Here is a 12,291-nt window from a genome sequence, read left to right on the forward strand (position 1 = left end):
TTTTGTCACACTTGAAAAAAAAATGTTCTATCATAGTCACACAAAACTCCACCTCTACCTGCCTAGGAACCACCAAAGTTAAATTTAAACCAATCATTAATATAACGAATAGAATAGTTTTGGTTCTATTACTGAAATTTGTTATATCACTTTGGATAAAAAATCATTTGTTTTGATTTGGTAAAGCAAAAAAGGGCCTAAACTTGTACAATAAATAAACAACAAGATCATAAAAGTACCATCAAGTCAAAACAACACAGGGAAAAGAATTAACTAGAGGTGAATTTAGAAGATTTTTGAAGGAGCTATAAGCAAAGGGATTCAGGATCCAACACCTTCTAAATTAAATTTTGAAAAAAGAAGGATTAGGTAACAACCTCAAACCAAAAACCAGAGAACACCCATTTCTCTTGAGAAAGGAGCAAAACAAAGAGGAAAAAAGAAGGAAACCAACTTAGGAAACTTGAACTCTAACAAATACAAAACAAAAAAATAAAACCTCCAACACTTGATAGAAAAAGTCAAGGTTCAACAAGAAGGAAAACTGAAAACGTTAGAAACTACAAAGAAAAGAAAGCCACTTTGAACATGAGTTTGAGTGAACAATCAGCCAATGGAAAAAATCTGGTTAGAGTCAAACCCATCACCCATCTAGTATATGAGGAAAAAGAAAACCCACATCTATTGAAATCCTCTTACTAACAATAACCTAGACCCAAAGAATCTCTTGCATCCACCTTGATAGGAGCTCCCATCTCAAAAGAAAATACTGAAGAGGAGATAAATAACAATAGTACATCCTCAACCACATAGTAACCAGATGATATCTCACTACCAATTTGAATTTTCAATTCATTTATATTTGACTAGCCATTTCAAAGTGCACTCTTTGATATTTCCTTTAATAACATTACTGATTTCACATGGAGTCTTTTGAAAATTGGAAGCCTTTCCAAGCGGAAAATACCAAAATAAAAGAGAGTTGAACTTGAAATTTGAAAAGGTCAAAACTGGTAACGAACAATCGGTTGGAAATTTCGGAACGGCTGTGTAATTTGCAAACGGTCTGAAATACAAAGAAAGAGAGCTACGCAATGACACGGTCTCTTCCACCGACAAAACTGCAAACATGGAATGAAAGAAAACATTTTATATTTCATTCTCTCTTCGTAATTTCATCCAGACCTAATATTGTCACCAAGATGGTGCAATATATCCATTCCAACGTAACAAATACTCTCCGCGTTTCTCATTTATTAATCGAATGAAGATATTTCAAGGAAGCAGTTTTTCTCTATCAACAACAAATCACGATGACCAATTTCACGAGGGTGTAATGGCGTCCCAAACATAAGAAATCCTCAGCCCATTTCTATAAATTTATAAATGAAGAGCTTTCAAGGAAAAAGATTTGCTCCATCTTACCATAGCTTGGACGATACTCAACCCCATCACTAATGAAAAGCGCTGCTTGACTAGCAATTTTTACTCTTTACATGGCGGATTTCAAAATGTTGTCTTGTAAGGGACAAATCAAACTCATTTATTTTAGTTCTAGAGCACAAAAACAGTGATAACTACCTTTTCCTACTTATAAATTTCTTAATTATGCTCGCAAAAGAAGAATAGGCTAACATTAATGCATTTGGTTTTCGAAACGAAAGTCTAACAACGCGTTTTGAAGTTATTGCAATGAAACAGCCATGCATGCACCATTGCTCTTTCCCTAGATTGCACTGTACTCTTGGCTTTTTCAATATAAATAGGCCCCATATATCCTATGAAGATGAAACAAAGCCTACAAGACCTGCGTTCAGCAGATCTCTTTGTAAAAGAAGAAGAAGAATAAGAAGTGGCCAATTTATACTGGTCTGTGAAATTGTAACCCAGTTAGTAAAATTGTTGGTAGGACGATAGGAAAATAGGAAAAAGAAGAGATGAGGCAGAGCACAACAATTGAATTAGAGGGAGTTTATTCTTCTCCTTCCCAACAAGAAATCAAGCGATTGCTTGGTGACGTCAGAGGAGTTACGATTTCTGGGAGGAGAGTTACAGTGGATCACGATACAAGCTGTGTTACAGAATCTCAGCTAGGTATAAATAAGATTTTACTTATAATTTTTCCCTTCTTTTTGCATGGGTATTATCCGAATATTCTTAATTTGACTTTCTCTCTTAGATGTGGCTGACTGCGTTTGTATGTTTTCAGTTGAAAGACTCAAAAGAATTTGTCGCACTGCTACAACTGTTCAGAGGGCAAATTAAAGGCATGAATGGAAGGCGCAATCTCTGATTATTATTGTTATTGAATTCGGAATAAGTATCTTACAATAAGAAGTGCTTAGAGATTGAGCGGATTTCCCAATAAAAACTGCCCAATAAAAACAAAGGAAAAGGCCCCAAAATAAGGGCACCCTCGTGAATGTTTTCCTTGGATTTATTTATTTTATGAAATAATTTAACAGATCTTTGTGAGTCTTTAAAAAAATTGGATTGTAAATCTCATCAATTTAGTATATGCTTGTTATGATTTAATTAATTTCTATTTTAATATTGATAAAGGTGATTTGTTATCTTCCGTAACATGTAGTCACAAAAGTAGAGTATTTGGCAGGGATTGTGATCCCTCCAACACATTGTTTATGTATAAAATATTTTTGCTTTGCCTATATCAACTAAAACAATTAGCTATACACAGAAGCATGACGCTTGCGTTGTATTCCATTTTGTCATATTATTCATTTCTTTCCAATTTCATACAATATTTAAGGATGTTTAGCGTACGTACAGGACCGAAAATCCTACTACTATTTGTTTCATAGAATTGATTTCAAATTTGTCTATATTTTTCTTTTCAGCGCTTTACCATTAGAGTAAATAGGAATTTATGGACATAATATCCCAAATTCCTAATAAATAAATTTTGAAACATCCCATGGATAAGATGGGTTGATTATACTATTTCATCCGCTCAATAAAAACTGCCCAATAAAAACAAAGGAAAAGGCCCCAAAATAAGGGCACCCTCGTGAATGTTTTCCTTGGATTTATTTATTTTATGAAATAATTTAACAGATCTTTGTGAGTCTTTAAAAAAATTGGATTGTAAATCTCATCAATTTAGTATATGCTTGTTATGATTTAATTAATTTCTATTTTAATATTGATAAAGGTGATTTGTTATCTTCCATAACATGTAGTCACAAAAGTAGAGTATTTGGCAGGGATTGTGATCCCTCCAACACATTGTTTATGTATAAAATATTTTTGCTTTGCCTATATCAACTAAAACAATTAGCTATAGACAAAAGCATGACGCTTGCGTTGTATTCCATTTTGTCATATTACTCATTTCTTTCCAATTTCATACAATATTTAAGGATGTTTAGCGTACGTACAGGACCGAAAATCCTACTACTATTTGTTTCATAGAATTGATTTCAAATTTGTCTATATTTTTCTTTTCAGCGCTTTACCATTACAGTAAATAGGAATTTATGGACATAATATCCCAAATTCCTAATAAATAAATTTTGAAACGTCCCATGGATAAGATGGGTTGATTATACTATTTCATGAAGAAACTATTTTCAATCTTCTAGAATTAATTAATGGATGAAATAATAAAAAATATTAATAGATTGTCTCATATTCAATGCCTAGAATAAAAAATATGTAATATCATGACTTGCAATCAATTTTATAAGTAATATGAAGAATCATGATTGTTTTATAAATGATGACATTCCTTGATGCATCAACTATATGACCCTTGGTGACTAAAAAAAAGGTAGTTCACATAATTATAGAATACTATTACAGAGATCTGAACACAGAGTCATTGCTCATGATAATTCAAGGAATAATAGGAACTGGAAAGTTGTATATAATGGGTGTCATTAGTCAATCTCTTGAAAATGAAGCAATGACCTTTCGATCTCCTCTTCAATTACTTGCACCAACAAGAGTCACAACATTCAATATAGGATTTTTTGTAGTTCTTTCAAAATCGAAAAATACCAATACAAGATTTTTTTCAATTGGAAGGAACAAGATTCACTAGTTTTCAAGATGAAATGTCACATATCAAGTATATTTTGATTGATGAAATGAGCTTCATTTGTTAGAACATGCTTGAGAACATAGATTCTCCACTCCGACAAGCATTCCCACAAACTAACGCTATAAGCTTTGTGGGTAAAAGTCTTGACTTTTCGTCATGAACAAGAAAATCATGTAGAAAATATAGACTAATAATTTACTAATATATAGCTAAAACTTATTATTTATGAAATAAATATTTTAATGTTTATATTTTAGATTTATCTAAAATTTTGGTAGTAGATTTGGGTCAACTTCCTCCAATTAATGATAGATTGTCATATGATAGTAATAGAAGGGAAAAGTTGATATGGAAGAATTCAAGATTGTTACAAGTTTGGATAAGATATTTAAACAAGATGGGGAAAATGTTGATCAATAGAGATTTCATCAACTTTTGATGAATGTAAGAGATACAAACCCATAGATTGATGATTAGAGGTTGCTAATGACGAGAACCCCTATCAACATAAATCTTGCAACAAATTTAGAGTTTGAAAATGTCATCCATCTATTCTCAACAAATGAAAATGTTCATAATCATAATAATAATAAAATTATATTCTTAGTTGTGTTTTCTAGGTAGATTGTGTTACAATTTTTGCATCAAAACTTTTGATCACACTATGTGATCCATCATCAAAATGAGAGAGCTGAAGGAAAAATTGATGATGGATCACAGAGTGTGATCCAAAATGTTGATGCAAAAATTCTAACACAATCTACCCAGAAAACACAACTAAGAATTTTAATGGATTGTGGAAAACTACTATCTACAAAATTATATTCATTAAAGTATACTATTATACATAGTGTTATGAAAAAAGTAGGAAATGCTAATGCATTAGAAGATTATTCAAATGATGAATTTGATCTAGCATTTCTAATCTGTAAGGATTCAAGGGTCATGTTAAGTTCAAACATATGGGTACAAGTAGGTCTTGTAAATGGATCTTCGGGGTACATTTGAAAGATAGTCTACAAAAAAGGCAATGCTCCACTTGAATCTCCAACATATGTGATGATTGAGTTTGATAATTATTTCAAGGATTACCATTTGAAGATCATCATCCAAAAATATTCCAATAACACCAATATAGAAGGGTAGAATACTTCAATTGCCTTTAAGATTGGCATGGGCATTGACTATAAACAAATCTCAGAGTTTGACTCATTCATAAGGGACAATTGAAATAGGACCAAGAGAAAGAACACGATTGAAAGTTGTTGCGATTTCCTATGAAAAGTCTTTACATTTTCTAAGAATAATGCATTCATTCACATATGATTTCTATGAGAAAATGACAAAGGGTAGACAAGTTTCCAAGTGCAAGGATGAAGAAAATACACTTAAATTGCTAGAACAAAATTGATGTAATATATTTTTTTTGAAAAAATTGTCCAATGCAAGTATAAATTTTATTTTCAACCTTAATAATTTGTAATTTTTATTACACTTACTATAGTATTGTTCAATTTGTTAGTGTCTCCATTTAAGAAATATAAATGTTAAAAACATCGGCTGAGTTTTCAAGCAGACCAATATTTTTCAATTACTTGTATAATTCTATGAATCACATTTGAAATGTTTTGATTACAAAGGGCCGGAAGAAGGTGCTCAACCCAAATAATAAAAAAGAGAAAATACCATCTCTTTTCTGAGTCATTACAACCAAGTAGCAAAGAAGCAAACTCCAACCCCAGTGGTTAGAGTCCAACCCATAACTTAAAAGAAATCAAAATAATCAAAACCATTCATGTTCGTCAATTAATTTAAACCATCTAGATGTAAAACTAACATAAGTCCAAACTCTAAACTACTAAACTTACTAACCAAATTAAAAGTCTTACTAGCCCCGAAAAAATGGGGATTATCAGAGTTATCAGTTAACATAAATAACCTCAGCAATATCAAAGGAATAGAAATATAATTTAGGAAACCACATGTGAAACAAAAAACCACCAAAAAAACTAGTAAGTACCAAAAATATAGGAAAGAGGAACTAGGCCTATTTAATTTTATCCCAATATCCATTAAGGTACTTGATATCTTTAGTGTAGTTCTTGATCAATATGACACTCTTTATCTCATCGCACTTCTACTCCTTGGTTTGTCTCACCTTTTTGAGTTTACTCTTCCCATTGATCACCCCAAACACAACCTTTCTCATTATTTTCTTCTGCACCTTGTAGATGGTGGAAATAACCACTCCTAGTTCAAGTTCAGTGATGGCATTTGTGAACTTATTGTTTATCTCTTCAATCTTCTCAAAAATTTCAGCAGAAAAAATCATAGTCCTTTTTGAAGTCTTCCTGGTACCTCTAGATAGTAGGGGGGGAAATTCTTGTTCCCCAACGTTCATTTTTTCCATGAATATTTTTTTATTAATGATATTAATTCCATAAAAGTAGGGATATCCAACCTATATGATTTTTTCTGTCAATAAATATGTATCTCATATTTTTGTATGTGTGATGAATAATTGATTTTTTTTTTTTTTTTTGATTTGTTGATTATGGATGTGATGTTGAACATTGGATGATATTTTTAATGTTATTTAACCAAATTTTGGATGATCTTGCATAGGAATGAGCAAAGAAAGAAGAGGTGATTTGTGCTGATCTTGTTTGAGATAGGATTGTTTTTTATTTACACTCTTTGTTATCTATCTTTGAATAAAGGCAAAAACATGTTCTTTCAGATGATCATTTATGTATATCAAAGAATGGACATGTGCATTTGTTTGACTATTTTTTCATATATGTTTTCTTGATAGAGTGGAAAATAGAGCTTATTGGTATGATTTATAGTGAATGGATCAATTGTTATTTGTCATATTTCCAATACTTGTTTAGTAATAAAAAAATAGACACTTTGAATGTTGTATATGGATGAACACGTGAATGGATATTTTTAGTGCACCATTTTTGAATAAAAGAATAAAATATGTATTGGATGGAATGACAATGGAAGAAAAAATAGACATATCATTCTTTCTCTATCCTTTTTGAAGTGAAATAACAACTGTGTGCTTTAGATTATATTATGTCTAAACAAATAGTTGTATCTATTCATTTATTTTTGTGTGTGCACATTTTAGTAGATTTTTGGCTATTCTAATATGTCACTTGTATAGAACGTTGAGAATGGTGAATGATTTTTTCTACCTTTATTTGAATAAGGATAACATAGGTGGGAGTTGAACATTGCTATCATTGAATAAGTGGGTATATATGAATTATTTTACCTTGCACATTTTTAAATGACAAATGATAGACTTGTTTCCTTTTAATTTGCACTTGCATGCATGAATGTATCTAGCCATTATGGTAACTATTGCTATGGCTTTTCCAATTTGTTGGATACCATACCAATTATTTTGAAAGGTTGTTTGTGGAGTTCTCTAATGTTGGATGCATTTTTTCTCCTCAATTTCTAATACTCAAGGAAAGAGGTTTTTTGGATGACATTTTGTGTGAATTAATGCATATGTGAATGCATCGATGATCTTGAATATGTGGAGATAATTGTTTTCTTTTCTATTTTTCTGATGGTGGACAAAGTACTGAATAGGTGAGAAATGATTGTCTTATTCACTAGTTTTCAAATTTCCAAAAGGATGTAGATTTATTCTCATAAATGTGGAGTATGTCTATAATTTTTCCATGGGTTATTAAGTTTCTCTTTAAATGCTTGGTTTTATTTGTAGAATTGGATGTGTGGTTGGGGACAGTAGCATGGTAATTCTACTTTGATTTTGATGAATGGTAGATGGATTCAATTATTATGAAGTGGTGACAAATCAAGCATGCAAGTTTGTTCCTATAGACATGGCTATTAAATATGGATGGATTAGATAATGTGGATTTGAGCTGTCCTAGGAGGCTAGGTGAATTATATGTCTCATTGCTTGTGATGAATTGGTGCATCTTTCTTTTTCCTCTATCTTCTTGTACTCATTACATCATTATTTTAACTTGCTAACCTAGCCCAATTTTTGTAAAAAATGAATAAATCCAATACCAACAACAATGTACAAAATCCAACAAAAGAACTTTATTTTTATAAAGGAGAAAACTCTATTCTTTGGAGAAAAATATAAGGTTATTTAATGTTATTTTAAAAACTTAAAGAGTAGTGATGATGCTTACTATAATTACAATCCATGCATCATAAAAACATAACTACCAATAATTATAAACCGTGCATCGTGCACATTTAGGAATTGATAAACTATTGGTTAGCTAAAATGTGTGGTAGAATTGGAGTGAATGAATTGCTGCAAGTTGAATCATTGTTGGTGAAATTGAAGAGAACGACATCATTCTTCACTTGTGAGATTTAGGTCTTTAATCCAAGTCTCTAAGATGAGTTTTCTTTTCGGAGATCATGCAAATAAATATAGTTAGTTGCACATAATAAATAAACCTTTAATAGAGGTTCCAACAAATATTTAATAGATTTAATTGTCTAGACATTCTATGTGATCAAGGGAGTTGGAAGTGCACATGCATTGTCTCATTCACTATGTATAAATACAATTAGTAACCCTGTAGCCAAAATACAAAAACATTGAATTGGTACTTGACATTTTTTCCACGAGTAAAGGCAATGCACTACACCTTAAAGACACTTGCAAAACCGTCTTTAAATTTCAATATCTTCTCTATTTATGGTGCCCTTGGGTATCATGGCTATCAATTTTCTCCCTCCGTGATGGCTACTAGTTTTGAGGATTTTCTTTCTTTCATGAGGTCTCCTTTTCCAGTATTAAACTACAAGTTTAGAAATTACTTAATAAAGATGTTGATGTGAAATTTTTGTCCCTCTAGTGGACTTCAAATGCATATTTTTTTGTTCATCTTATGAATCCATAGATGAGATGAAGATAAACAATCTATGAGTATGAGACATCATTCAATCCTAATATTTTGGGGTAAAATAGAGAAGTCAAGCTCTACACTAAACTACTAAAAAATTAAAGTACCATATTTAGAATGTTGTATATGTTACCTAAAAAGCTCCATATTAAGATTCTCTAGTACAAGGATTTTAGATATTATTTGAAAGGCCTTAGAAAGTTAAGATATATGGATCAATATTTCTATATTTGAAATTTTTAAAGATTTCATGGGACAACATTTTCCATCCCAATTATAATGAGATGTCCCTCACATTTTGAGAATATTTCCTCTTTAGGAAAGATCCTTTAGAACTTGTCATTAGAAATCTTTGAACATACCCTACAAACAATGTTGACCTTAATGTTTGCAATAATTTTTTTTTAATAATTCAACTAACCATCGCAATTATGATGGACCTCCCTTGAAAGTGATGGTTAGTTCCAATGGATATCTATCCATTACACAACACAGCTATCAATAAAATGTTGCACCTATGATGGCAAGTTCTGATGGATAATTGTCACTTCTACAAAACAACTGTCGCATATACATCACACAATTGTGATGACAGAGTCAATATATTAACCATCATAATTATGATGGATTACTATCATGATTGTGACATTGTGAACAAGAAATCTTGTCCCTCCATTCTTCCAACTTACAACTATGTCTTCTATCACCATTAGGACAGATGCCCTTGCCGTCTCAATTTGCAACAATAGAAGTTTGAAGGATGCCAATGGGAAAGTCTGTCACTAGGGCGATGATTGGATGTTGCAATTGTGATAGTTTGCCATCACAAAATGACCCAAAATATTGTAGTGAGGATAAGGTGCAAGGGGGAGAGCACACTCAATAGAAAGTAGCCATAGTGGAAATGAAGAACAAAATATAGATTAACCCAAACATTGAAAATTTGAAAAGGTCCATTGCTGATCTGATCAAAGGAACATAGACTGAAGGATAAGTTCAACTGGGTAGCCAATTTCTCAGTTTGTTTCATGCACTTGGTGGGCACTACACTCTAGCTCATGCAGAGTAACAAGGATAGCGTCATGAATGATAAAGAGGTGGAGACTAACTATTCTCTCTACAACTTCCTTTCTGATTTTTGGCTTCACTTGCTACTAGAGAATCAGAGGAACCAGTGAGTGGTCCTTCTACTAGTGTGCTTTTTGTTTCATTTTTTCAATGTTAGTTAGTTACTCTCTAAGATTTCAAGCCCCCTTAGGTTTTTTATGCTAGATTGGTATTACGGCCAATTTGTATTCGATGGCCAAGTTTATGTATAGTGTTGATACTTTCCATTTTTTTGATAGTATTTACCTTACTACTATGCTTATGGGAGGATTTTAAAAATTTAGAAAGGAGGTTGGATAGTTTTATGGTAATGACTGTCAACTGATCTTCATAACCCCCATTTTGCTGCTTCTTAATTTGAAAAATAGTTGAAAACATCTATTTTTTTATTTTATTTGAACATGTGTGATCATTTTTTTTATGTGATTTATTACACATGGAGTCTTTTAATAATTGCAAGCCTTTATAAGAGGAAACTACCAAGATGAAAGAGAGTTCAATTTGAAATTTGAAATGGTCAAAACTGGCAACGACCAATGAGGTGGGACTTTCAGAATGACTCCGAAGCAGAAACACGTCGTAATTTGTAAACGGTCTGAAATACAAATAAAGAGAGTTGCGCCAATACACGGTCTCTTCCACGCAAACATGGAATGAAAGAAAACATTTCATATTTCATTCTCTCTTCGTAATTTCATCCATACCTAATATTGTCACAAAGATGGTGCAATATATCCATTCCAACGTAACAAATACTCTCCGCGTTTCTCATTTATTGAATGAAGATATTTCGAAGGAAGCAAATTTTATCTACCAACAAAAAGTCACGATGACCAATTTCACGAGGGTGTAATGGTGTCCCAAACATAAGAAATCCTCTGCGCATTTCTATAATTTTATAAATGAAGAGCTTTCAAGGAAGAAGATTCGCTCCATCTTACCATAGCTTGGAAGATACTCAACCCCATCACTAATGAAAAGCTCTTCTTGACTTCCAACTTTTACTCTTTGCATGGCGCATTTCAAAATGTGGCCATTGCAAAATATTGTCTTGTAAGGAACAAATCAAATTCATTTAATTTAGTTCTAGAGCACAAAAATAGTGGTAACTACCCTTTCCTATATAAAATTTCTTAATTAAACTCGAAAAAGAAGAATAGATTAACATTAATGCATTTGGGTTTCGAAATGAAAGTCTACGAACTCATTTTGAAGTTATTGCAACGAAACAGCCATGCTATGAAGATGAAACAAAAGCTACAAGACCATTCAGTAGAGCTCTTTGTAAAAGAAGAAGAAGAAGAAGAAGAATAAGTGGCCTATTGGTCTGCAAAATTGTTGTTCGGACGAGAGGAATAAGAAGAGATGAGGCAGAGCACAACAATTGAATTAGAGAGAGTTTATTCTTCTCCTTCCCAACAAGAAATTAAACAATTGCTTGGTGACATCAGAGGAGTTACGATTTCTAGGAGGAGAGTTACAGTGGATCACAATACAAGCTGTGTTACTAAATCTTAGCTACGTATAAATAAGTTATTACTTCTATTTTTGCATGGGTATTATCCGAAGATTCTTAATTTCACCTTCTCCCTTACATGTGGCTAATTGTGTTTATATGTCTTTTTTTATGAATAGACCTTTACCATTAATTTAAAACTTTAAAGATACATATTAAAAAAAAAGGAGCTAGGGATATAGGATCACCCCATGAGTTCATACGGCCCAAGGCTGGAGATCAACTATTCATCAAAAATATATATAAACAGAAAACTCACGACTGTAAGAGCAGTGCCAGCTAAAGGAGGGTCTTTGTCATCGGAACTTCAGAAATCCTTGGGATCATTGGTTGGCTCAGGGGGGGCCCAACTGTCAGTAGCTACAACATCTTTGTCTTTATCTTTATCTTCCTCATCCTTGGGAGGAGAAATGGCTAAAACAAGCTAGGGGAACACCCATTTAGGGTCATAGTGAGCAGTTGGCCAACTTGCATCAGTAGCCTACCCTCTAAGGAGGTGAGGCTGAGTGATGAAAACCTCCAAAGCCACCACTAGGAGAGCGGCGATGAGGCTACGATCTAAGGGTCTACAAGTGGTGAGCAGAATGGCTCTAGCCTCTCTAGCAACCACAAGGAGGAGAGCGGTCACTGCATAAAGCATTTGGAGGTACTCGAGCAACTGTACAAGGGGCATTTCCCTAATGAGG

At 32.6% G+C, this 12,291-nt stretch overlaps 1 long non-coding RNA gene across 1 annotated transcript; it reads left to right on the plus strand.

The window, feature by feature from the left end:
- Positions 1-1,805: 1,805 nt before the first annotated feature.
- LOC149571091 (uncharacterized) lies at positions 1,806-2,466 on the plus strand. Its single transcript, XR_016358410.1, has 2 exons — positions 1,806-2,094; positions 2,210-2,466. It is a non-coding gene; the product is annotated as an uncharacterized LOC149571091 (long non-coding RNA).
- The last annotated feature ends 9,825 nt before the right edge of the window (positions 2,467-12,291 follow it).

The sequence above is a fragment of the Cupressus sempervirens genome, chromosome 2 (assembly GCF_028749045.1).
Source record: "Cupressus sempervirens isolate cs-2001-9-10 chromosome 2, ASM2874904v1, whole genome shotgun sequence".
In the NCBI taxonomy this organism is placed as follows: domain Eukaryota; kingdom Viridiplantae; phylum Streptophyta; class Pinopsida; order Cupressales; family Cupressaceae; genus Cupressus; species Cupressus sempervirens.